This window comes from Nicotiana tomentosiformis, chromosome 1 (assembly GCF_000390325.3).
Source record: "Nicotiana tomentosiformis chromosome 1, ASM39032v3, whole genome shotgun sequence".
Taxonomy (NCBI): domain Eukaryota; kingdom Viridiplantae; phylum Streptophyta; class Magnoliopsida; order Solanales; family Solanaceae; genus Nicotiana; species Nicotiana tomentosiformis.
Genome location: NC_090812.1, coordinates 86,489,828 through 86,517,184, shown reverse-complemented (window position 1 = coordinate 86,517,184; position 27,357 = coordinate 86,489,828). Strand labels below are relative to the sequence as shown.

The 27,357-nt window shown below is 38.9% G+C and overlaps 1 pseudogene; it reads right to left on the bottom strand.

The window, feature by feature from the left end:
- Positions 1 to 27,357, bottom strand: LOC104093724 (uncharacterized; annotated as a pseudogene).

The window sequence follows — 27,357 nt, the reverse complement described above, 5'->3', positions numbered from 1 at the left end:
TTGATACAACCTTTAAACTTCAGTAGGACTTATTTTCACACTGCATACTGTTTGTACAAAATACATGTCACCTGATCAAGATATTACAAACATATAAACTGCAGGATCGACTGACTAAACTCCAGATGGGCTTCTAAATTAGAGAATAATGGTGGAAGCTTCAAAGAAGAATAGTCTGCCCGCTTTGTCAATACTATAATTTATTGCAAGTGGTGTATCTGACATTTATACGAGTCCAAGTGTAAAACAGCTCTTCTTTTCTCAAGATGATATTATTACTTTTGCAAGTGATGTTATACAACCATAACGTATGTACAAATCATCTTTTTCCACAAGAGTGACTCCCCTGCAAAACTAACAAACATGATTTCAGAGCTAGCATAAATCCTATGTCAACACCTAGAGTTTATTGGGAACCGGTAACATAAATCAATTCTCAGGTTAGCAGTTATGAGATGATAATGCATTAGATAACTAGCAATACATGTTCATTCAAATCCACAGTTTGAAGAAGCATAAACTCCAGATACCTTAAGGAATTCCCCTTTGGCATTTCTAATTTGAAAAGCTAACTTTCCAGTAAAATAGGCACTTGTGTGGTTTTTGCTTCATCAAAAGCTGAAGACCAATGACCTGTTACAGTTGAAAGGTTTTTAAAACTTTAAGTAAAATTTGGTGCATAATTTGCAAAAAGAACAAGGACACCCTTTCTCATTTGTTTCACAATATTCTTTTGCAAGAAGATAGTCACAAAGAAGTATTGACGCAAAGATTATTGTGGCTATTTGATTAATATTCTCTGCTTCCACATTCAGATCATGAAATTTTAACAGTCAAACTGTTAGTTAACATTCATGTGCAAGAAAGAATCCCTATCAAAAGAGGAGAATTTTATTATCAACTATTAGTTGGGGCTTTTAATTAAAAAATGACAAAAGAGTTTGGCAATTGAGTGGGTGCCCTTCAAGTTTTAAAAATTGGGTAAACGTGACAAGTAGGTAATTGTCTAATCTCCCAAAATGTTTTTCAGTAGTAGATTCAAAATTGTATGTGTTTTTGTTGAGAAAATCTATGGAAAATAAGTTCTATGGAAATAGAATTTCAAAACATTGGTGGGTCTTTTTGGACTGCATTTGGCAAGTTCTTGAACTGGAAATTACTTCAACGAACATTCATTATCAAGTGGAAAAAGAATAATTTGTGTCCATTCTTCAGCTAGGTTTAGCGAAGCCAACTTAGTTGTTTCAATCAATAACTTTCGTAATTGTCAGAATAACTTCTGGAGTTGTTGGAAAACACAGTTGGACATCTGTCTAACAAATACAAAAGTTATTCCAGCAACTACTACAGTTGTCCGACAATCGTATGTAGTTGCTAGATAACTGAATAGTTGTTGGGACAACTAATGCAGTTGTGGAACAACTTCTACGGTTGTCCCACAATTGTTGGTAGTTATGGGACAACTAAAGAGTTGTAGGGACAAGTAATCGAGCTCTTTAGCAATTTTGAAGTTGTTTGATAAATTTATCTCCGGTAAGGACCACTGAAATATATATATTTATGATGTCAGGTATTGTGACCACCAATGGGGGGACCAAATAATAATAGGAGTTGATTTACATGGTGAATGGATGGAAAATCCTACTCGTTATACTTGGTGTCCAAAGGGTTAAAAGACAATACCGATAGAGGTGAGTGAGGATATTACGTACGATGAGTTGATTGAGATAATTAGTTCTAGGTTTGGGTTAAATTGTAATATAGAGTATCTTTCCATTACAAACATGCTCAGCTTTGATGAAAAGCAAAAGGCATCTCTTTCTAAGATAAGGGATGATCGTGACTTGCGTCTTTTTGGCTGATCGAAAGAAGCTCATTCTAAGGGTATCTATGGTTGAAAAGGTGCTAGAGAAAATAAATTTCAGCCAAAGTGGAAAAACTACATTATTTAAGAGTTGTTGGGATAACTAGAGAAATTGCTGGAACAACTGAAGTAGTTGATGAGACAATTAAAGAAATTGTTGGGCCAAGTGAAGCAGTTGTTGGGCAACTCCATTAACCTTAAAATAATCATCTCAAGTAACTAATTATCCATTCAAGTAAACCAGTACAAAAAACAACCCCATACACAACCAAACCGCTAAGGTGTCATTCAACACATCCTACTTTTCTCAAGTAGTTTGGGTTATGACTGGTCTTCTGGCTAAACCAGGAGTATAAGGAGATCGCCTCGGTATTATCGTCCTCTTTGACTGGAGCCCTTCTAACTTGCTTAAGAAGGAATTGATTGCCTTAATCAAGGTATTATGCATTCACAGCAACATGGAACCTTGGATGTACTCATACCTAGTGTTTTGGTCACTCCAGGAGTATCTCCTCCCCTACCAAGATCTGTTGTGCATAAGAGTCTCCTCCTCCCACCCTACCAACAGATCAGCAGCTTGGTTAGTCGATCTCCTCACAAATATCTAACATCATCTGCCCAATACAATCTCTCTCAAGACTCTCCCTACCACCAACTTTCTCCACTCTTATGGTTGTTGCTAACTCATCTTTTAAAGCATCAATATTGGGGTTTGGACTATCTTCAAAGGGCTAAGAGGTTTGGTACGAAAGGATAAAAATAATAATCCCGGGATAGAATTTGAGATTGTATTTATCTCATGTTTAGTTATAGGTATTAGCTAATCCCGAGATAAATTTTACATTAAAATGGTGAGATTAGCTATCTCATAAAGAAGGTTGGATAACTAATCCCATGGAATATCCCTGTCTAACTCACTATTGTACCAAACGATCCCCAAATGTCTTGAATGTATGCCTCCCTTTCTCTCTGTTTGTTGGAAAAAAGAAAAAGGTGCACACTCTGTTTCTACATTTCACCAAAAAAAAAAAAAAAAATACTCTTATGCTTTTTTTAGCACAACTACTGAAGTTATGCAACAACTTCAGTCATCATTCCCACAACTTCAGTTGCCCAACAATTGAACTTATTGTTCCCACAACTGCATAGTTGGTCCAACAACAACTAGAGTGTTGTTTACTCAAGTAGTTGGTGCAGAACACATCTGAAGTTATCTAGGCAGGAGGATCTACATTTGTCGCATAAGCAGGTTTTACCGCCAACCATCTAATCATTCTTGGAATTGATCTCTTCCTTAGTCATTTGTCGAACTATTTGAATGCTTCAAATGCCCAAGTCTATATTGTAATAAGTGAAATGAGTTTAATGTACATCAACAACAACATAAAACCAAAATAATAATTTAACTCAGAATTAAAATGGAAACACATTTTAATTACTTACCGTGAACGCCCACATGAAGCTGTAAAGGTTATTATTGGGTTTTGGATGGTTTCAATTCTTTCACAAAATATTTAATGATAAGGTCGAAGCTTATTCGACTCACATGTATATGAATTGAATACTTTTTTATTCGACGCTACTTTTAACTAGTTGGTGTCTAACTTCTTTTTTGCACATAATATGCTGTTCAAAAACCAAACCACGCTCATTGTTACCTTTTGCATTTTCATTGGATACTTTATCTTCTCAATGAAGAAAACAGAGTTAGCAGACTTCCTACTATATCACCCACATTTTCACCCTCTTTTCCAACCTTTACTAACTGCTGAATAAGGAGGGGAGAGAATGACATCGGAGTCCAGTCATGATAGCGAACTAATTGATGCCAAAACAAATAGGCATGTTATTGTAATCACACCAAAGCTCTTTTTCTTTTTACCTTTTCTTTTACATAAGACTCTGGTTGGTGAAAAGGAAACACATGAGAGTAGCGATGAACAGTCAAGTGAAGAAGAAAAAAATGGTGAGATTACAACTTAGCAGTCGAATGAAGAAGAGGAAGATAGAATTGTGGCTGATGACATGGGTGAGAACCAGGTTAGTGAAGAAAGAAATGAGTGTAGTACAAATTAGCATTCAACTGAATGTGTAAAGACCATTGAGGCATTGACATCAGCAGCCGTTGCTGGATCAGACGGTGATGTTTATAGTGATACTAATTCTAAAGGTACTGGATCATCAAATGATGTTGGTGATGCTGACAGTGATCTCGAGGCTCTTTCGATCCTAAATGTGTAAAGACCATTAACATTGGAACGAGGATTTAAGACCCACTTGAACAAGTCTCGGCCTTAATGAGTCAAGGGTCACTGTGAGATCCGGCTTTGGAAATTAGTAGTTAAGTTTAGAAAGCTTTTGATCAATGAGGGTATTACAACATCAACAACAAATCCAGTATAATCCCACATAGTGGGGTCTGGGGAGGGTAGTGTGTACGCAACCTTACCCCTACCTTGTGGAGATAGAGAGGTTGTTTCCAATGATCAATGAGGGTATTGAGAAAGGATATTCGAAAAAAGTTATTTTGATCACTTTTTAGACTTGCAAAAAGCTGAAGTGCTACAGCTCCTAATGAAGTTGGTGTATGTCCTCCTCCTTCACCAAGTCTTCTGTGAAATAAAAAAGAGCTTTGGTATGATTACAATGGCATGCCTATTTGTTTTGACATCAATGAATTCGTTGTCATGACTAAGAGCAAAAGGTGGCAATGAGCGTATTATTGCACAACACATTATGTGAAAAAGATGCAAAAAAGAAGGTAGACACCGACCGGTTAAAAGTAGCGTCGAATAAAGAATTATTCGACTTATATCCATGGGGTCGAATAAGCTTCGACCTTACCATTAAATATCTAGTGAAAGAATTGAAACCATCCAAAATCCAGTATAACCTCTACTTTCCGTGGGCATTTGAGGCAAGTAATTAAAATGTTTTTCCATTTTATAGTTTTGAGTTAAATTACTATTTTGATTTTATGTTGTACATTATATTCCATTTCGCTTATTACAATATAGACTTGGCCATTTGAAGCTATTACAGTAGCTCAACGCAGTGTTTTGGAGAGCGAGCAGTGGAAAAAAGCGACGAGCCCTCGCTTCATCGAAGCGAGAAACGTGAAGCGAAGCGCTCGCTTTTTTCATGTGAAGCGCAATTTAATTCATAAATAAAAAATATTAAATAGGCATAGAAAAATGACCAAGAACTCAATAAAAATGACATATTATTAGACATGAGGAACAGATAGTATTAGGTTCTTGGGTATTCCTTGTAGAGAATAGCTAGTTGGGAGATGCTATGCTACGCTTTGTACTGTTATCCTTGGTGATTAATAATAATTTTAATTACCAAAAGAAAATGACATATTAAGCAAATCTTTCAATTCTTAAATAAAGAAGTAAATAATAGATACTAGAACTAGATAGTCAATAATCCTCATAAGTCATAACATATAAAGCAAATGCAAAACCAAATCACAAAGGGAGCAACATCTTATTCTTCAACAAGATCCCCAAACTATCGAAATGTCATCATCTTCGAGTAATTATATTGGTCATCATCTTCTTCTTCATCGGAGGCTTCATCGATTGGGGTTCTACTTGAACTTGAAGCTACTCTTTCTTTGTTCCTTAAAGTACTCCCCCCCCCCCCTAAAACCATAAATATTCTCCTCAACTCCACTTGCCATAGCAATACGACCAAAAGTGAGATCTTCTCCTTCATATACTTCTTCTTTTTCATGATTTTGGGGGGCTCCAGTTAACCATTCATTTGCTTCATCAATGTTATCCAATAAAATTGGATCAATGATATTGTGAGCTTTGTAACGACGCGCCAATGTTCTTTTATATTTAACGAATACTAGATCATTTTGTTTCTTTAGCTCAAGCCTATTACTCTTCTTAGTATGAATTTGTACATAAGTTGTAGAAAGTAATTAAGAGGAGTACTTAGGACAATTGAGATACACTTTAGTTTAGTAATAACCAAATTGTATCCACCATTCAACCGTAAAAGTATTATTTTAGAAGTTAATAACTTAAAAGTTAAAGCTCTAAAGAGTAAAAACAATTGAAACAACTTGCTCACCCGGTGATAATTTGGTTATGGCTCTAATGGTCGAACCTAATCCAAATATTCCATCTGCTTGCATGCATACTAAGCTCCTCCCCTATCTTGTCTTGCATCGCTCATCTGGCACCAACCTCGCAATACATGCAGGATATCCCCCACACTTCTTTATCTAAAGTCTTCTTCTCTTTATTTATATATTTGAACCTGGGGTTCAAAATATGCCCTGTTGCATGCAAAGGTTGATGAAGTTGATCCGTCCACCTTGCATCAATGATTTCAAAAACTTTCCCATATTTCCTCTTATATTTATCAAACGCTTTCTCAATAGCTTCTTTGGCCCTATCCATGGCTTCATAAATGTATTCCATTGGTGGTTTTCTCTCCCCATCCACCAAAAGAAGTACAGTAAGCAAAGGATTACCAACTTTAAGTGTTCATTCCAAAAATATGGACCAACAATATATATCGCAGCTTCTTTCCCGAGAGCTTCGTTTGCATAGATACTCTCACTCCATTCAGTTGACATGAACAAGGTTCTCAAGTTTTTCTTTTAAAAGTAAAAACTATGCAATGGGCAACTTGAAAATGTCACCAAACATCAAAGTTGATACAATGGGCAACACAAGGAGTCTAAAAACTGTTCGGGAACACTCCCTTCAATATGTCACCCGCTTTTTTATTCTCACTTGCGTTAATCGGTAACAACTTGCACAACATTTTCCTTCCCAATTTTCAATAGAGTCTTCTCAAACAAGTTGAACATTTTATTGGAATTGGTAGAAGAGTCACTAGCATCATAAGATTCAAGAAACACACTACCTCTCGGATAATTCACCAAAACATTACTGACCATTTTCTCACTTGCGTTATCGGTAACAACTTGCACAACATTTTCCTTCCCAATTTTCAATAGTCTTCTCAAACAAGTTGAACATTTTATTGGAATTGGTAGAAGCGTTACTAGCATCATAAGATTCAAGAAACACACTACCTCTTGGATAATTCACCAAAACATTAATGACCATTTTCTCATTTTTCGTTGTCCATTTATCCATCATAATGGAACATCCATTAGTTTGCCACTGCACCTTATGCTCCTCAACAATCTCGTTTGTCTTCTCCGCCTCCTTTTTTAGACAAGGAATTCTTACTTCATGATAGGTAGGGGGCTTCATTCCTGGGCCATATTGGCCTACGACCTCAATGAATTCACCAAAACCATCGGTGTAATTGACACAATTGAAAGAGAGCCTTGCATCATACATTCACCTAGTAAAAGCATCTATAGTGTGCTCCCTTAAACTCTTCCCGCAAGAATTTAAATCAATAGCTTCACCTTTTCTCTTTTCATTTGGTTTCTGCGAGAAATAAAAATTGAGAACCTTTCACATTGCTACCGGTGGATGATCCACTTCCACTAGTTGAAATCTTTCTTTGAGATTTTGAGGGAGGCGGCCCATTGATATATCATTGGCTTCAAAGTCATCCTCATCCATTTGACTATCTCATCAACAAGATTAACCATAGATGCTCCATGGCTCATTGGAATTTTTAGCTCATTTGTTTTTTGCAACATACTCTCTCATTTCTTCCTTAATAGAATCCGGAACATTTGGGCATACTTTGACATCTCTATAACCACAAATTAGATGTTTCTTGTGATGATGTATTCCACTGTTATATATATTTTGACAAAAGATACATTGGACTTTTGTGCTACTGCCAATTGCAACTCCATACGCCCAAGCTGGATCTTTTTTTTGGCTTGATGCCACTGAATAAAAAGACAGAATTTACTACAATCACAAAAAAAAAAAAAAAAAAAATAAGAATAGACAAAACAAAGAAAAAAAATAGAACAGTCAACAGAGATTTAAAAAAAACAGAGCAGAACAGAGAAAAAGGAAGATCAAAACAAAGAAAAGACGAACTGAAAAAAAATAGAAAAGGAGAGAAAAACGAGAAGAGAAACGAGAAGAGGAATCGAGAGGAAGCAAGCAAAGTAGAGAAAAGAAGAAGAGAAGAGAAACTTACCTTGAAAGAAGTCGCAACAATCAAGAGAAGAGGAAGAAATGTCGCAAGGCTTGCAGCAGTCACTCTAAGCAGATGTTTTGGAAGAAAAGTCGCCTAAGCGTGTATTTGCAAAATTTTAAAAAAAAAACCTAGGCAGTCGTCGACCTCGCTTAAGCGAGCTTTTCTCGCTTTTCTCTTGCGCCTTGCTTCTTTGCCTGAAGCGTGCGCTTTTTATCCCATGCCTCGCTTTAGGGAAGAAAAGTGCAAGGGTTGCGCCTCGCCTCGCTTCTGTGTTTTAGGCGAGAAGCGCTCGCTTTTAATAACACATGTTCAACAAATGGCTAAGGATCCTTTACCTGAGAGATCAAATTCCAAAAATGATTACATAGTTGGCCGCGAAACCCGCTTATGCGACAAATGATGATCCTCTTGTCCAAACAAGAGAAGATGTAAGATATACAACTAAACAACTTCAGTTGTGTTCTACACACAATTACTTCAGTAAACAAAGTTGTTGGGACAACAAAAGTTGTTGAACCAACTATGCAGTTGTGAAAGTTGTTTCACAACTGTAGTTGTTGGGCAACTGAACAACTAGTCAACTAGTCAACTACATAGATGTAGGAACAACTGCAATTGCTGCACAACTTCAGTAGTTGTACTAAAAAATCATATTAGTATTTTTATTAATTTGTTTTAAAAATGCAGAAGATTATGCACCCTTTTTTCCCAACAAACAGAGAGAAGGGGGAGACTTACATTCAAGACATTGAGCCCTTTGACGATAGCCCGGACCCCAAAATTGATGCTTTGAAAGATAAGTTGGCCATGGTAACAACCATAAGAATGGAGAAAGTTGGTAGTGGAGAGTCTTGAGAGAGTTGGTGGTATTGAGAGAGATGGTGTTGGGCAAATGATGTTAGATATTGGCGAGAAGAGAGCTACTAGTCCATGTGGACTTTGATATTTGCAGATCTCTTGGTGGGGTAGGAGGAGGAGATTCCTATGCAGTTGATCTTGGTAGGGAAGGAGATTCTTCTAGAGTGATCAAAACACCAAATTAGGGTACCTCCAAGGTTCCCTATTGACGTGAAAGCAAATAATGCTATGATAAGCATAATGCCCTAACGGAGACAATGAATTCCTTGTCAAGCAAGTTGGAGGGGCTCCTGCCTATGAGTACTATAATACTGAGTTATGCAAGACGATTTCCTTGTACTCTTGGGTTAGCAAGAAGACTAGCCATGAATATCAAGGCTAAGAATGCTAGGGCAAAGAGGACTGGCCATCCTCGAATTGTGGCCCAAACTACTCAAGAAAAGCGGGATGTTTAACCATCTACTGAATGACACTTTCAAAATTTCGTTGTGCATGAGGTTGTTTTTTGTACTGGTTTGGTTTAATGGACAATTAGTTACTTAAGATGGTTACTTTTGGGCTAATGGACAATTAGTTACTGTGTAGGTTTATCAACTAGATGTTTATATATTGATTTTTCATTCTATTTTCTTCTCTTTACACTCTCTCACCATACATTAAGTCTATAAAAGCAGTAAAAATAATTTTATTCTGGGAACAATTTTTTTAGTTGTCCCAACAACTACTTTAATTACTACAACAATTTATGTGGTTGCCCAACAACTACTTCAGTTGTCCCATCAACTGCTTCAGTTGTTCCAGCAATTTTTCTAGTTGTCCCAACAACTACATCAGTTGTTCCATCAATATTTTTAGTTGTCCCAACAACTCTTAACTAATTCATAGAATCGGTAATAGGATCATTACGTTTATTCTTAATAATTCATAGAATAGCTCAAGCGATCATCAATTGTCATCAAATTACTTCATTTATGTGTAATAATTGATAGAATCACTCGATCGAACTTCAATTGTTATTGAATCACTACCTTTATCCTTAATAATAATAGAATCACTCGATCGACCTTCAATTATGACTGAACCATTATGTTTATCTTTAATAATAATAATATAATTCATAGTATGGCTCAATTTTTTGAGCAATTAAACAGTATGTTGTTTTCTTTCTAGCCATAGTATGGCTCAATTGATCATCAATTTTCATTAAATTTATCGTTACAGGAGATAGATTCATCAAATAGTTTCAAACTTGCTAAATAACTTGATTACTTGTCGTTACAACTCTTCAATTGTCCCACAACTACCAATAGCTGTCTCACAACTTTAGTAGTTATAGGGACAACTTCTGTAATTGCCCAACTATTTCTTTCAACAACTACAGAAGTTGTTCCACAACAGCAATAGTTGTGTTGTCCAACAACTACACATAGTTGTCAGACAGTTGTATTAGTTGTTGCGAGAACTTCTGTATTTGTCAGACATATGTTCAATTATTTCTTCCAACAACTTCAAAAGTTGTTCAGACAACTAAGAAAGTTGTTGAAGATATCCAATTGTTTCTTCGAACAACTTCAGTAGTTGTTCCGACAACTACGAAAGTTGTTGGCTGAAACTACGAAGTTGGTTTCACTAACTCACTCCAGCTAAAAAATGGATACAAATTAATCTTTTTTCACTTACCAACACATAATGAATGGTCCTCTAAAGTAATTCCCAACTCAAGAAGTAACCAAATACAGTCCAAAAAAGACCCAACAATATTTTGAAACTCTATTACAACAAAAATTATTCTCCAAAAATCTTCTCAACAAAAACACAAATGCAATTGCGAATATACTATTGAAAAACATTTTGGGAGACTAGATTCCTAAAGAAGAAGCAGGAGGAGGATAGGAGAAGGAGTAGCACTGGTGGCTATGAGCGATGAGAAGAAGACTGCGAAGGGTTTTTACCTTTTTTGTTAATTTTTAGTTATTTTGAGGTAATAAATATAGAGGCCAAAGTGTGAAAAAAAAGGTTTGGGGGTTACTGAAAGAAGGTTCCTAATGAGGTTCGACCTCAGTAACACTAATTACCTACTTGTCACTTCTACCCAATTTTGAAAACTTGAAGGACCCTCACTCACTTGCCAAACTCTTTTGTCATTTTCAATTAAAAGCCCCAAGCTAAACTACTGTGAGAAAGCAACAACAACAATAACAACCCAGTAAAATAACACTAGTGGGGTCTGGGGAGGGTAGTGTGTACGCAGACCTTACCCCTACCCCGAGGAGTAGAGAGGCTGTTTCCGAAAGACCCTCGGCTCAAGAAGACGAAGAGAAGAGAAGAGAAAAGAAAAGAAAAGAAAAGAGACAATATAAGTACCACCAACAGATACCATAAGAGTAAAAAAATTAACATCATGAATGCCAGAAAATAGGTGCAGAGCAAAAGCGGTAACCATTAAATAGAGTCGGTTCTATGAAACGAAAGAGTAGTAAGACATACCTCTCCCCAATACTTCTTAGGCCGCCCTCTACCTCTTCTCGAGCCTTCCAAGGCTAGCCGCTCACACCGGAGCATCTGGGCTTCTCCTCTGAACGTACCTGAACTATTTAAGCCTCGCTTCCCGCATCTTGTTATCAATGGGAGTCACGCCCACCTTCTCCCGAATATCATCATTCCCAATCTTATCCATCCTAGTGTGCCCGCACATCCACCTCAACATCCTCATCTCTTTTACTTTCATCTTCCGGATATATGAGTTCTTAACAGGCCAACACTCAGCCCCATACATCATGGCCGGTCTAACCACCGCCCTATAAAACTTACCTTCGAGTATAGGTGGCACTCTCTTGTCACACAGGACTCCAGATGCTAACCTCCACTTCATCCACCTCACTCTAATACGGTGTATGACATCCTCGTCGATCTCCCCTACCCCTTGGATAACCGACCCAAGGTACTTGAAACTGCCTCTACTCGGGATGACCTGTGATTCAAGCCTCACATCCACGTCCACTTCCCTCGACTCAGCGCTGAACTTGCACTTCAGGTATTTCGTCTTTGTCCTGCTCAGCTTGAAACCCTTAAACTCAAGAGCCTGTCTTCAGACCTCCAGCCTCTCGTTAACACCGGCTCGTGACTCATCAATCAGAACTATGTCATCAGCGAATAACATACACCATGGCACCTCCCCTTGAATATGATGTGTTAACGCGTCCATCACCAGGGCAAATAAGAGCGGGTTGAGCGCAGAACCTTGGTGCAATCCCATAACAACCGGGAAATGCTTGGAGTCGCCTCCTACTGTCCTTACCCGAGTCTTAGCCCCATCACACATGTCCTTAATCGCCCTAATATAGGCAACCGACACACCTTTAGCCTCCAGGCATCTCCAGAGAACATCTCTAGGAACCTTGTCATACGCTTTCTCCAGATCAATAAACACCATGTGCAGATCCTTCTTCCTCTCCCTATACTGTTCCACCAGTCTCCTAATAAGGTGTATAGCTTCCGTAGTAGAACGACCCGGCATGAACCCAAACTGGTTGTCGGATATAGACACCGATCTCCTTACCCTTACTGTGAGAAAGCACGGGAGAAAATATATTATTGATATTAGATGGATGAATACAATACAAGAGGTCCTTATTTATAGCTATACACTACAAGGACATATTACTCCGACAAGACTATATTATGTACATAGCTCTAAACTAACACTCCCCCTCAAGACGGTGCATACAAATCATATGTACCGAGCTTGTTACATATATAACCAATACGAGGACCAGTGAGGGACTTAGTGAAAATATCTGCAAGTTGATCATTTGACCTCACAAACTTTGTAGCAATCTCTCCTAAAGTATCTTTTCTCTGACGAATTGACAATCAATCTCAATGTGTTTAGTTCTCTCATGGAACACTGGATTTGATGCAATATGAAGGGCAGCTTGATTATCGCACACAAGTTTCATCCGACTGATTTCACCAAATTTCAACTCCTTGAGCAATTGTTTGGTCCAGATTAGCTCACATGTTGCCATAGCCATTGCTCGATATTCTGCTTCTGCACTAGACCGAGCAACTACATTTTGTTTCTTGCTCTTCCAAGACAACAAATTGCCTCCTACTAAAACACAATATTCAGACGTAGAACGTCTATAAGAAGGTGATCCTGCCCAATCAGCATCTGAGTATCCATCGATCTGCTCATGACCTCGATCCTCAAACAGTAACCCTTTGCCTGGAGCCGATTTTATATACCGAATAATGCGGACAACTGCATCCCAATGACTATCATAGGGAGAATTCATAAACTGACTTACAACACTCACAGGATAAGAAATGTCGGGTCTAGTCACTGTGAGATAATTTATTTACCAACCAGCCTCATATAGCTTGCAGGATCGCTAAGCGGCTCACCCTGTCCTGGCAGAAGTTTAGAATTCGGATCCATCGGAGTGTCAACAGGTCTGCAACCTATCATCCCTGTCTCCTCAAGAATGTCTAAAGCATATTTTCTTTGAGAAATAACAATACCTGATCTAGACTGAGCAACCTCAATACCTAGAAAGTACTTCAATCTGCCTAGATCCTTAGTTTGGAAGTGCTGGAAGAGATGTTGCTTCAGATTGGTAATATCATCCTGATCACTGCCAGTAATAACAATATCATCAACATAGACTACCAGATAAATACAGAGACTTGAAGCAGAATGCCGATAAAACACAGAGTGATCAGCTTCACTATGAGTCATGCCAAACTCTTGGATAACCGTGCTGAACTTACCAAACCAGACTCGAGGAGACTGCTTTAGACCATAAAGTGACCGACGCGAGCGACATACAAAGCCACGAGACTCCCCCTGAGCAACAAAACCAGGTGATTGCTCAATATAAACCCTATCCTCAAGATCACCATGAAGAAAGACATTTTTAATGTCCAGCTGATAGAGAGGCCAATGACGAACCGCAGCCATGGATAGAAAAAAGCGGACAGATGCCACTTTAGCCACGGGAAAGAAGGTATCACTGTAATCGAGCCCAAATATCTGACTATATCCTTTGGCAACAAGACGGGCCTTAAGTCGATCAATCTAGCCATCGGGACCAACTTTGAATGCATAAACCCAACGACAACCAACAGTAGATTTACCTGAAGGAAGAGGAACAAGCTCCCAGGTACCACTTGTATGTAAAGCAGACATCTCGTCATTCATAACCTGTCGCCATCCTGGATGAGACAACGCTTCACCTGTAGATTTAGGGATGGAAACCGAGGACAAAGAAGATATAAAAGCATAATGGGGAGATGACAGACGATGATAACTCAAACCGACATAATGAGGATTAGGGTTAAGTGTGGTCTGTATACCTTTCCGAAGTGCAATCGGTGTACTAGGAGCAGGGTCCGCAATAGGAGCAGGGTCAGGTGCAGGACGAGAACCAGTTGGGCCTGATGTAGGGCGCGGACGACGATGATAAGTCAAGGGTGGTGTTCCTGTGGCTGGGGAACTAGGAGGAACAACACTAGACTCCTCAACGGTTGGTATGGGTGAAACCTCTGTGGTCAAAAGTGGATGAGGAGTTATAGTAAACTCCTCAAAGGTCGGTATAGGTAAGACCTCAGATATATCATGGTGGTCAGCAGAAGTAAAGAAAGGTTTAGACTCAAACAATGTGACGTCAACTGACATAAGGTACCTATGAAGATCAGGTGAATAACAACGATATCCCTTCTGAACACGAGAATAACCAAGGAAGACACATTTGAGAGCACGAGGAGCTAACTTATCTTTCTGAACACGAGAATAACCAAGGAAGACACATTTGAGAGCACGAGGAGCTAACTTATCTTTCCCCGGGGCTAAGTTATGAACAAACAACGTGCTCCCAAAAACAAGAGGTGGAAGAGAGTATAAGGCTGTCTGGGGAAACAATACTGAATGTGGAATCTGATCCTTGATGGGAGATAAAGGCATCCGATTAATCAAATAACAAGTTGTGAGAACTGCATCGCCCCAAAAGCGCAACGGAACACGAGATTCAGTTAGAAGTGTGCAAGCAGTCTCAATAAGGTGCCTATTCTTTCTCTCTGCAACCCCATTTTGCTGAGGGGTATAAGGACAAGATGTCTGATGAATAATTCCTTGAGAAGTCATAAACTGCTGAAACTGAAAAGATAAATATTCTAAGGCATTATCACTACGAAAAATGCGAATAGAAACACCAAATTGATTTTTGATTTCAGCACAAAAACTCTGGAATATAGAGAATAACTCAGAACGATCTTTCATTAAGAAAAGCCAAGTACATCTTGAGTAATCATCAATAAAACTAACAAAATAACGAAATCCCAAGGTTGAACTGACTTTACTAGGACACTATATATCAGAATGAACTAAGGAGAAAACAGACTCTGCATGACTCTCAACACTACGTGGAAAGGAGGCTCGGGTATGTTTCCCAAGCTGACACGACTCACAATCTAATGTAGACAAACTAGATAAACTAGGCACCATCTTCTGAAGTTTGGATAGATTCGGATGTCCTAAACGTCTGTGGATTAGGTCTGGAGGATCTGTAACTAGACATGTTGTGGAAGGATTGAGTGAGTTAAGGTAGTAAAGGCCTTCTGATTCACGTCCTGTACCAATTGTCCGTCCCGTACTGCGGTCCTGCATAATAAAGGAATCGTCAGTAAAATATATACCACAATGGAGGGCACGAGTCAAACGACTAACAGATGCAAGACTAAAAGGACAGTCAGGGACATAAAGAACGGAATCTAGGGTGATAGAATACAAAGGGTTAGCTTGTCCAACTCATTTTGCCTTAGTTTGACATCCATTGGCTAAAAGTAACAGTGGGAAGAGACTGTGAATATACAATATTCGACAAAAGTGATTTATTACCAGAGATGTGATCAGAAGCACCTGAGTCCATGACCCATGGTCCAAGAGTACTAGACTGGGAAACACAAGCAAAAGAATTACCAGCAACAGAAGTATCAGTCTGGGCATCCGAGGCTACTTGTGGAGATGTCTGCTTACTTGCTCGATACTGAAGGAGCCCATTATATTCTTCTTTAGATAAAGAAAATCATTGGTTACCTGTAGTCTCGGTCTGAGCAACGTAAGCATTTTTGGGTGGACGACCATGTAAGGAACAGCACATTTCACGAGTGTCCAAGTTTGTGACAATAAGAACACTTGGGTCTAGATCTTCCAAAACGACCTCCTCCTCGTCTATTCTCCATAGTTTGAGACACCCGAACATCCACTGTTTGGGATGCAAGAATAGAAGAATCAAGTATCTGTGATGAGATCACTGGGTGACTTGGTGCTGCAGCAAGGCGGAGTAATCGAGAGAATAATTTATCAACTGTGGGGACAGTCGGACTAGCCAAAATCTGGTCGCGTACGGAATCAAGATCATTAGGAAGTCTAGCGAGGGTAAGAACTAGAAACATCTTTTGTCGCTGCTAGAACTAGAAACATCTTCTGTCGCTGCTCTTGTTGTTTTTCCACACTAGCAGAAACTGGCATCAACTTCTCAAATTCCTACATGACTGCCTGTACTTGACCCAAGTAAGTAGACATATCTAGTTCCTGCTTCTTTAAGTTTGTCATCCGCGATATCACATCATAGAAGCGGGATATGTCATTAGTGTATAAGGTACGAGCCTTTGCCCAAACCAAATAACATGTCTGGAATGGACGAAACAACGGCATCAACTTGGAATCAATAGATCGCCACAGGATGCTACATAACTGAGCATCGATCTTTGCCCAAAGTGTTATCGCCTTTTCGTCTCCTTCGCTAGACTGTTTGATTAGATGATCTTGAACACCTTGACATTTACACCACAACTCGACAGATGAAGCCCAAGCTAAGTAATTTGAACTTCCCATTAAAGATTCTGAGGTAATCATAATACTAGAGCTTCCAGAACTCATGTTTTTAGACCCAAAAACATCAAATCCCAAAGACATCGTTGCAAATTATTACCAAATAAGAGAAAGAATCAACTGTAATCCACTGAAACAGAGTAAGGAAACACTGAAACAGAATAATAAATTACTGTAGCTGCCGGAATCTACTAACGAAAAAACTCAAAGTGGTTGGAATGAAACAAAAACAGTAGGGGTAGGATCGGAATTACCAGACGACCCAACTATTCTAAAGGGACTTTTTTTTAAAATGGCCGGAAGTGGGCGTACGCGCCGGAGCGTGAGCTCACGCGCGTGAGCTTCTGGTGGCGCGTGGGGGCGCCTGAGGAGGCTTCTGCCGGAGATTTTTATTGGGGTTTGGTCGCCGGACAATGACTACTCTTGTGGTAGTGTTGGATTTTGCACAACACTGACGGAGATAAAGCAGACGCAAACAACCTTGAAAAAGTCGCCGGAAAAAGACTTCTGGTGACTGATTTCTGTTCCCGGAGTCGCTAGAATTTATGCACAGCGATAAATCTCTCACAATTGCTCTGATACCATGTGAGAAAGCACGGGAGAAAATATATTATTGATATTAGATGGATGAATACAATACAAGAGGTCCTTATTTATAGCTATACACTACAAGGACATATTACTCTTATTCCAATGTGGGACAAGACTATATTATGTACATAGGTCTAAACTAACAACTACAATGAATCACAAGACAAAAATATAGTTCGCTTCACTTGAAACATCATTATGCATTACATGATAGATGATACTTTACCCACTTAGAATGTTCTTTATGGGACTCAATCAATTGGGTATTGGCAGAACAATTCATCTGATATACAATCTGTTTTTGTTTTGTGTAGAGCAGTGAGGTTGAAGTTCTAGTCATGAGACACAACCAACCGGCCAAGCAACACATGAAACTGCAAGTTCACCCAAATAATCTAGCATGAAAGGAAACAACAAGCAGCTGACGGAAGATTCAATTTGACCCCTTGAGTGGCTAAAAGGAGAAACCCTCCAGTATATTTATGCCAAAGTTTTGTAAAGAGAAACATTAAATGCCACTAAAACAATTATGAAGAAACTATAAAAAAGGGCAGCACGGTGCACAAGGCATCCCGCGTTCACGCAAGGTCCAAGGAAGAACCGCACCCCAAGGGTATATGATGTAAACAACCTACCTTAATGCAAGCATTAGTGGCTGCTTCCATGGCTCGAACCTGTGACATATAGGTCACACGGAGACAACTTTACCGTTGCTCCAAGACTCCCCTTCAATGAAGAAACTATACGAGAAGTTAACAAATTAAGATTTGTATCTAAAAGACCTAGACTTATGTTTATAGCATGTGCAGAATTAGAACTTGCATACCTTGAAATTAAACAATATTCAAAAGAGATGAATATCATACCAAATAATCAAAAAAAGAGATGAATATCATACCAAGTTTTCAAAAGCTTCATTGTTGAGAAACTGCATTACACCAGTGTTCATAAGATCCCTCAAAGGAACTTAATGACTTTATTATGGATTCATAGACCTTAATCCCCTCCAAGTAAACAGTATCCTTGAGGAACTGCCAGGAGAACAAATGATTGGCATCAGAGAAACAAGTGTTTATTGACTTGTCATAAATAGAAGCAGCAACAAACCTCATTGTGGTCATGCAGTAAGATGGGGGTGTTCTTCATAGGGGAGAAACCAAAGGTGGGAATTCCCAGTCGTCTCATGAATCGAGCATCAGTTGTCGACGCTAATATTTCAGGCTTGGAGAGTTTGCCCCCAGCGCTAGTAACAGCTTCATTAAAAACAGACCACCAAGGGTTGGAATCGGAAGTGAGTGTCATCAAAGGACATCCCATGTTGTCCCTCAGGAATCCTTTCTCGGTTATCTGCCATATTACAAGAAGCCTGAGATTCAGAAGACCAAAAGTACACCATCTTGTCCATTTTTTGTGTTTAGTATACAAATAAAATATCACCCAAATGCAAACTTCTTAAAAACTGGTGAGTAACGCATAAAAATGGGAATGGGGAAAAAACACAAGCTTCATCTACCAAACCACGAATCCCAACTACTACTTACATTGGAAATGATGTCTCTGCTCAAAATTAACTGATATACTATCCATTTAGAGTTGTCCCACAAGCAAACGTTTCTTTTAAATAAATACAGCTGTCCAGCGGAATGACTAGATGATTCATATTAAGGCATAGTTGATTGATTGACTGATTGATAAATAGAGTTGTCCCAATTGTGACAACTTCCTAAAAGAAAACGTTTTTCATTACACGATCCGGCACTTTTTGATATCATTCGATCAGAAAGGTATAATGGCGCCCAATTTAAAGAGAGCAATCTTGGAACAGCTTCAGAAATACAAGATTCAGACAATTGGAGGTAAACATGGAATCTTAAACTCTTAGTTATCTCTGGATTTCCAGCCAGATTAATCCTGCTTTGTGATTTCCAAGTTCCAACCAAACCATTCTTCTCTGATCCTTCCTCTTCCCAAAACCCTCTCTCTTCTTAACATGTCTCCCACAGCAGCAACACTTTTACTTGTCATCTTTAAGTCCAGATTGGCAAAATGTAATTGATCATATAGTAGCAGCTATGACAACGTGGAGTGTCATCAATTTAAAACTAGTGTAAAATCCATTTTAGATGGAAAAGAATGCCTTCTTCTCAGCTGGGGAAAGGTCATATGAAATCATTGGGGAAAAAAGGGAATGCCAATCCACGTGGTTTGAATGGATGCAAAGAAGGAATTCTTTGTTAGTAGAATTAGAGTTGAAAGCAACAGATTTTTGTGGATCTGCAAAAGTATAGATGAAAGCATCTGAAGAACCAGAGAGATCTCCTTTGGAAATAGAGCAAATGGGAACAACTATATGAATTTTACATCATCCAAAACTAAAATGAATGTGGAGGATTCAGTAGAAACACTATATTAGAAAGGAGAAGGACAAGATTGATCATAATCAAACCCTGGAGCAGACCATTGCCAACAAATTGATGAAATTCAAGAAGGAATTTCTTCTTCAATATAACCTTCCCCTATTATCACTTCAGAATCTTGTTCATTGTCGGATTCATGTCGATTCAGATTGATATTTGGGTATTGTATTACCTCTTTCTTTTTCTCCCTCTTATCAGTCCAGAAATTATCCAGAAATAGCCACACTGAAAAGATGGTAGGAAACAAGTTCAGCAGTGCAAAAACGTTCAACAGCCAGAACCCCTTTGTAGACGTGAACAAGCAATCTCTAAAATCAAGAAAAGACTTTCTAGCAAAGTGTGGGCAATTTGGTGAACTGGTGGCAGAAGGAACAAAAAAACGTAGTAGAACAATGGATACAATCAAATAGGAACATCTACGGGACAAGCGTTTGTTGCTTCTGTTCAAGTTCCCGTCGGAAACAGTTGAAGGACCTCAAGCTTCACTTGAACTAGTGGTCTACAACCACCACTTGCCACACTTAGCTCCCGTTTGGACATAGATTTTTTTTACTTTTATTCAAAGACAATTTTGAAAACATTGCCTGTTCATGGAATTTGATCAGTTTTTGAAAAAAAATTATAAAATTTCCAAAACTGGTTTGGGTCATTTTTTGGGCGAAATTTTTTCTTCCACTCACAAAACTTCAACTTTTTTATATGTAAAATGCATGTACAAACACAACTTCAACTTCCAAAAACTATTTTTCAGCACAACTTCAAAAACTCTTTTTTTCAAGTTTCAACCAAATCTATGTCCAAAGGCTTACTTAGTATCTAGTCCATCACTCCATCTCATATTGTGTCAACACAACCCATTATGTTTCCCGGTGCATACATCATTTTCCAACTCTTTCATATATTGGACCATTCCAAGAAGTCACTGGGAGTATGCTCTACAGATTTACTGAGACAGTGGCCTCGAGTTGTGATCCCTCGGACTGACCAGACATAGTGGATTCCTTTTTGTTCATTTGCCAGCTCTGCACTTTGTCTTTTCTGCTGCTTTTCCACTTCATTCTTCTCAGATTCAATCTTCTGAATTGCTTGCTTGAGTCTTTGCTTGACTCTTTGCCGTTGTCTAATCTTCTCTAAGTTAGGTAGTCGCTGTTAGTTGGTTCAGCTTCTCTTACCCTTTGTTGACAACCCGCTGGTCTTTGACAACATTAGCCTTAGGCTTGATCATCTTCCTCAGCTTCTCTTGAATCTTATCAGTGACAAAGATACAGAGACCTGAGACTCCTTTGTAGATGTTGATATCCAATAAGCACTTCTTCTAGTTTAGAGTCAAATCTTGCATAGATCGAGACTTGGGAGGACAGGAACTTTCTTGCTTTTCTTGTTTGGATGGCAGTTCTTGTCAGCAGTGATGTTCTTTCAAACAATAGAGTTTCTTCGTGAAGCATGGTTCGTTCCTGTCTGCCTGGTTCCACTGATTCTTTTAAGGTGGAGTTCTGCACTTGCGACCCCTTCGGAGATATCGGTCTCCTCTGTGAAGCTGGCACATGAGCACATCTTGTGAGAATTGAGAGCAGTATTGGTAATGGCTACCATATTATCAAATACTGGCAAGAAAGTGTCAACATCAGTCACCATATGTTAAATAAAATGAACATGCAGTATCATTGATTGCTTTCCAGCTAGCATCGCGAAAGACGACGCAGTTGTTGCTAATATGAGTTGTCACTTATGAGTTGTCACTTGCCTGTTCTTCAATTCTTCAACTGATGGATGTTTGTATGCTTCTGGAAGTCTGATCCGCTTATCCTAAAGAAAATAGTCAAACATCAAGTTAGCTTTAGAAGTATCAATCATGTAGCTTTCTTTGTTCTCAATCTTCACCAACTTCTTAGCTTTTGACAACTTGAGAGCAGAACAAGAATATGGTTTTTCTCATATGTTTCGACAGCATGAACCTAAGCAGACTACTTCTCCTCATAATCAGTAGGCTTGGCCAGTTCACTGAATTTATGATGGACACGAGATAAGGACCTTTTCCTCTGCTGGCTCTTCGTTGCTTCTCGCCAAGAATGAACTGCTACACCTTTGTAGCTTTGGTGACCAGCTAAGTAAGAGCCACGAACTCCTACGCTATGAGTATTTCTTTGAACCCAGGGATGAAAGTTGGCAACATATAATGCATACTGAGATTCCGGAATTGTATGTTGCATCTAGTGCGCATCTTCTGATATCTCTCCAGGAAATCAACAACAGATTCATCAACCTACTGTAATAACCAGTCATGGAACATTCTCTCCATGTCAGCCCAGCTTTGAGCTGAATTGGCAGGCAACGAAAAGTACTAGGCAAAGATAGTTTTTGTCCACAACAAGGGAAAGCATCTTATGCCCTTCTTTATGTGCAACCTCCCCCCGCATTCTGCAATAAATGCCGATGCGATCTTCGGTAGATTTGTTATCTTCTCAGGAAAAAAATGACAAATCTTGGAAGTTTGAAACCTCTTGGAAGAGGCACATCCGTCAATCCAGTCAGAACAGGTACAGACATTTGTCTACTGGCTTCAAGTTTATTCCAAAATGCATCATCATTTTGGCCGGTGCACTTAGAATGTAGAGTTGTAAAATTGCTGGCTCATCTGCTCAGATGCAGGATTTGGTATAGAGATTGCCGAAGGCTGGGTTGGTCATGGTTATGCATGTGCTTGCCAGGCCAGCGCGGGTAGAAATATGGCTGATTTGGAACAACCCATGTCTGCTTTCCTAAGTGATTTTCTGATATAGGCAAGTCCCAAGTACGGATGATGTTTGACACGTTATTAAAGATCTGCTGATGAAGGAAACCTCCGACTTATGGATCTGAAAGAAAAGGGGTTGTAGGTAAGGCAAAATTACATGTTGAATTAGTAAGCTTCTTAGCCAAGTTGACTTGACTGAACTGAAGATTAGACTGTGACACTGGGTACTGTTTCCATATAAAAAGATTAGTCAGTAGGAGCTGACAATGCTTAATTTGCCATCTAAGCCGCGAAACTTGATGGAATCAATCGCCCTCCCGGACATTCATATTCCCCTGCTAAGGAGTCATCCTGAACCGAGGCCTTGGTAGGTCTAAACCGATTGGTAATTGAAGTTGGTCATAGATTGATCTTCTTGTTGTCTTACCACCTTAAACATTTAGTCCGGAGAAAAGTGGACCTCAATTTGCACTGCAGGTTTCTACTTTACCAATAGGTTGGGGGAACTAGTGAATCATGTCATTAATATATGTTAAGAATATGGATCTTCGACCTAACTCAACCGCAGAAGCTAGCTTATAAGTTGAGGATTGCCCAAGATCATATAAGGAGATTGTTTTTTAATTACCAACAGATGTTGGACTCAACACACCTTGCACGCCCAGTACTGGACATCTGGAACGTGGACAGTATAAGATGGGGGCCCAACATCCGGTTAATAATGAATTGGGATAAACCTGGATCATTTTAAGAAAATGGACCTTCAGCCTAACTCAACCTTAAAAGCTAGCTCATGAGATGAAGATTGCCTAAGACCATATAAAGAGACCCGTTTTTTAATTCCCACCTGATGTATGACTCAACAATATCCATGTCGATTTCTCTTGTATGAATGATGTGTTTATTATCATGGGAGGTGAACCAAAATGTCCTTCATGCGGAACCATGATAGGTTGATGTCGATTGGAGGAACTTATGCCAGTGTAATTGTACCCTGCGATTTATCATATGTTTGAGTGGGAGAACCATGAGTTACAATCCTTTTTTCCCTGGCTGTTGGTTGTTGCCCTATGCTGAGAAGATTCTTGCCCCATTATAGTTCATGCACAAGTGAAATCAAGTCCTAAAAGAGTAAACTTTGAGAACTATAGAAAAAAAGTCCTATCGAGCATAGCAAAGAATATTGTTGGCTTAAACTAAGTTGCTCGGACTCTTCACTTTTGGTGCCGCACCCGTGTCGACATGACATGGGTGTCGGTGTGGGATGTGGGATCCGTACCGGATCTGGTCAAGCGATTTTGGGTACTTTTGACAAAAATCGACGGAGAAATTTGGAACAGATACAACGATTTCCAAAATCAAAACAAAAGATAGGGTGAAATTGAAGAAAATGGTGTATAAAGAAATTTATATGTCAATCATTCTCCATTTATCTCAATCTTTTTTAGAATACATTATAAGGTTTCCACGTAATGTCTCGTAAGTAGGACATATTTTTATAACTTTATTTTTAGACATTTGAATTATTTTTAGCCGAATCCCCGCACCTATATTCGTAACTGAATTCGTAAGAGAGCTGGTAAGAAAAGCTGTAAAAAAAAAAAGAGAGAAGATTAAAGGAATTTGAAGGAAATGAATATAAGTTTATTGACTGCCGTAATGATTATGATGATGTCCATCCATGCATAAAGGATCCTACTTATACATATAAGGTCGAGCATAACTTTCTAATCGTGCATTCTATTTTTATCTCTAAAATCTGGGCACGATCTTGATGATGCAAGAGTGGTTTACTGCTCATTTGGTTGTTCTCATTGCATGTGCAATAACCTAATTGTCCCACGTTCAATCAGCGTAGCCTTGTTTAGAATTCTACGGGAAAATAGTTACTTAACTGAGTCATTACATGATAAACCTTGTACAACTTGGTTGACAAATTAACTCCTTCGCTTATTTCGAGAAGTGGAAGCTTGATTCTTCAGGTTTTGAGTTGATGGATATGTCATATAATCAGTTGTACTCCTTGGATTTGGTCCATTTTTTGTAGACATCCAACTTGCTTCCCTTAGTAGGCTTTGGCCATAGATACAAAAAAAAAAAAAAAAAATAGTTAAAAAATTGTATTTGGAAGTTGAAGTTGTGTTTCGATATGATACTTTTAAAAAAGTTAATATTTTGTGAGAGGAGAAAATTGATTTTTTGAAAAATATTGAAACTTTTTTACCACTTTTTGGTTTTCAAAAACTGTTTTTCAAAAAATCTCCAAAAACTGACATTTTTTTATGGGCAAACAATTATTTCAATTTTGTTTTTTTGAAAAAGAGTACGGATTTTGCATGGCCAAAACGGCAGCTTAGTTTGTTAGATGGAGATGTAGCCAGTTCCATATCCCAATTTTGGTGTTAACAACAGTCAATCTGCTGCTATGTCTTTGTAAGATTTTCTGTTTGCCACCTTCAAATGGATATCGATAGTTCAAAGAGCAGGAAGAGCTTCTTTCTGGAAATTTATTGAGAAGAGACTAAAGCACCCGCTAAAGTCACCCACTTATAATATTCCATTTTATTCAGAATGTTGAAATTGGCCTTCTTTAGTCTCACAAAATCCTCTAAAGGACATTGTAATTAGTACGCTCCTAAACCAAGGCATTGAAGCTATTCCTTTTCTAAGAGAAATGACATCCAAAATACAATTCCCATCGCTTTTGGGAACACAGCAGCATCAAATTACCTAAATCCTTGAGAAGTGAGAACCACTAGCTCAATTCTGCTTTGGAGCTATAGTCCGTTGATTCATGAAAGTACTTCCTTTGATTCACTGCACAAGATAGTCTTGTGATATCTCTCGCTCTCTCATTGCCTAATTTTCCCTCTTTTTTGGAGTTCACTAATGAGTTTTGTCTCTTCAATTAAGGCAACAACAGAAACCTACTTGCTGATATTACCAACTTAATTTAAACTGCTATTCAAATATTTCAGTATACTATTGATATACCTCAAATTTTCCGAACAATTCTGGTAAGATAATAAAGAGCACTATCATTTTTAATCTAAAGCCAAAAGATATGCTAAGGTCTGCAAACTAACAACGATAAGCACAAAGAAAAAGCAACTATTCACCTCATATGTCATGTTCCTCCAAGCTGGTGCCCATTGCTCTTCAATTATCTTCCTCATAAGCTGTGGATCAGCCGTTGGTGGCATCCTAATATCAAATCCTGCCTCAGCTTCAGAGGGTTGCATGTTCATTACAAATCCCTGCACAAGCAAATCAGAAGGCCTCCATAAATCATAACTCCTAATTAAAGAACAAAAATATAAGCAGAACCATAAACAACTAGGAAATATAAGCCCACTAAACCATAAGCCAATGTTGCCTAATACAGAGAAAGCTGTTAACGGAACAGGAACAAGTTCATAATTCGTTCTTAAACTTAAAAGTTATTCCCTATTGGTAGGTTTCTTTGGATCATACTTCAATATACTTTTTTTTTATAACCGTGGTGTCCGGGCCAGCTTGCGCGCACCTCAACTAATTCCACGGGATATCTGACACCTCCCACCAGCAACAGGTACCAGGTAATATACTTTAAGAACCACAAAATCTTTTAAGCTAAACAGAACTTGAAAGACTAATCACCAAGAAACTATTATTGGCATCACATATTTCTAAATTGAATTGGAAAGAGAAACAATAACAATTCGGATGACTACATTTAGCATTCCAAATTACTACAGTATCATTTCCCAAATTACAGTAGGCTTTAAGATATGGGATTAGGCAGAACATAGCACTACAGTAACTTTGGCCCAAACTATGTATTAAGAAATGCACTAAATATGTACAAAAATTAACTCAAAACATAGCAATTGAGATTGCTGTCCTAGAATCCAGAACACATAAAATTCAAATCTTAGATCCGCCCCTTATAGACCCCCTTCAACAGGAGCTCGAAAAACAACACATCTCAAAAGATCAAACTCAATCGAAAATTCAAAAACTCACAGTTGGGGAAGGAATTCCAGCCTTGAGAAACACTGGATTCACAGAAATGACTTCAGAATTAGCAGCCAATCCAGCCTTGACTATATCAAACTTAGACTCCCTAAACTTAGTAATAAACTCAATACTCTTCATTAAATTCTCCATAGCAGTATTATCATACAATCTTGACCCATGTCCAGGTGTTCCAACAGCCTTAATCACCATATGCCAAGGTGTCCTATCAGCATAAAACACCCTAAACTCATCATTAGTTGAAGCCTGTCCCTCGTCCATCACAAACCCAACATTTAACTCTTTAAACTCTTTAGTCTCCACAAACTTCCCCATCCCATCAAACCCACCCACCTCCTCCTCGGGCACGTATAAAATATGAACATTTCTTAAAAGGTTTAAAGTCGGGATATTTGCTCTGTATCGCTTTGATTGCCTCCAAATACTGCATGCCAATGCACTTATCGTCCTGGGCGCCACGTGCAAAGATTCTTCCATCGGAAGTTTTATGAGCTGAAAAGGGTGGGTGGGTCCACTTTTCGGGCTCGGCGGGGACGGAGTCGAGATGGGAGTTGAAAAGAATGGAGGGGAGTGAAGGGTTGGAGGTACCGGGCCAGGTTAACAATAGGAGGGGTATGGTGGGGGTTAGGTGGAGGACTTTGGAGTGGAGGTTTGGGATGGAGCTGGCGAAGTTGATGAGGTAAGTGATGGGGGAAGTGTAGTTTGGGTTAGGGTGGGCGGTGTTGATTCTGAGGTAATTTTGGAAACGGGAAATGGGTGTGTCTGATTCGGAGGCACAGATAGCGGAGAGTGAGAGGAAGAACAAGAGGAGTGGGATACGTTGGAGGGGATTGAACATGGTGAAAAGAGCTTTGAGTGTGGACTGTTGAGGGGA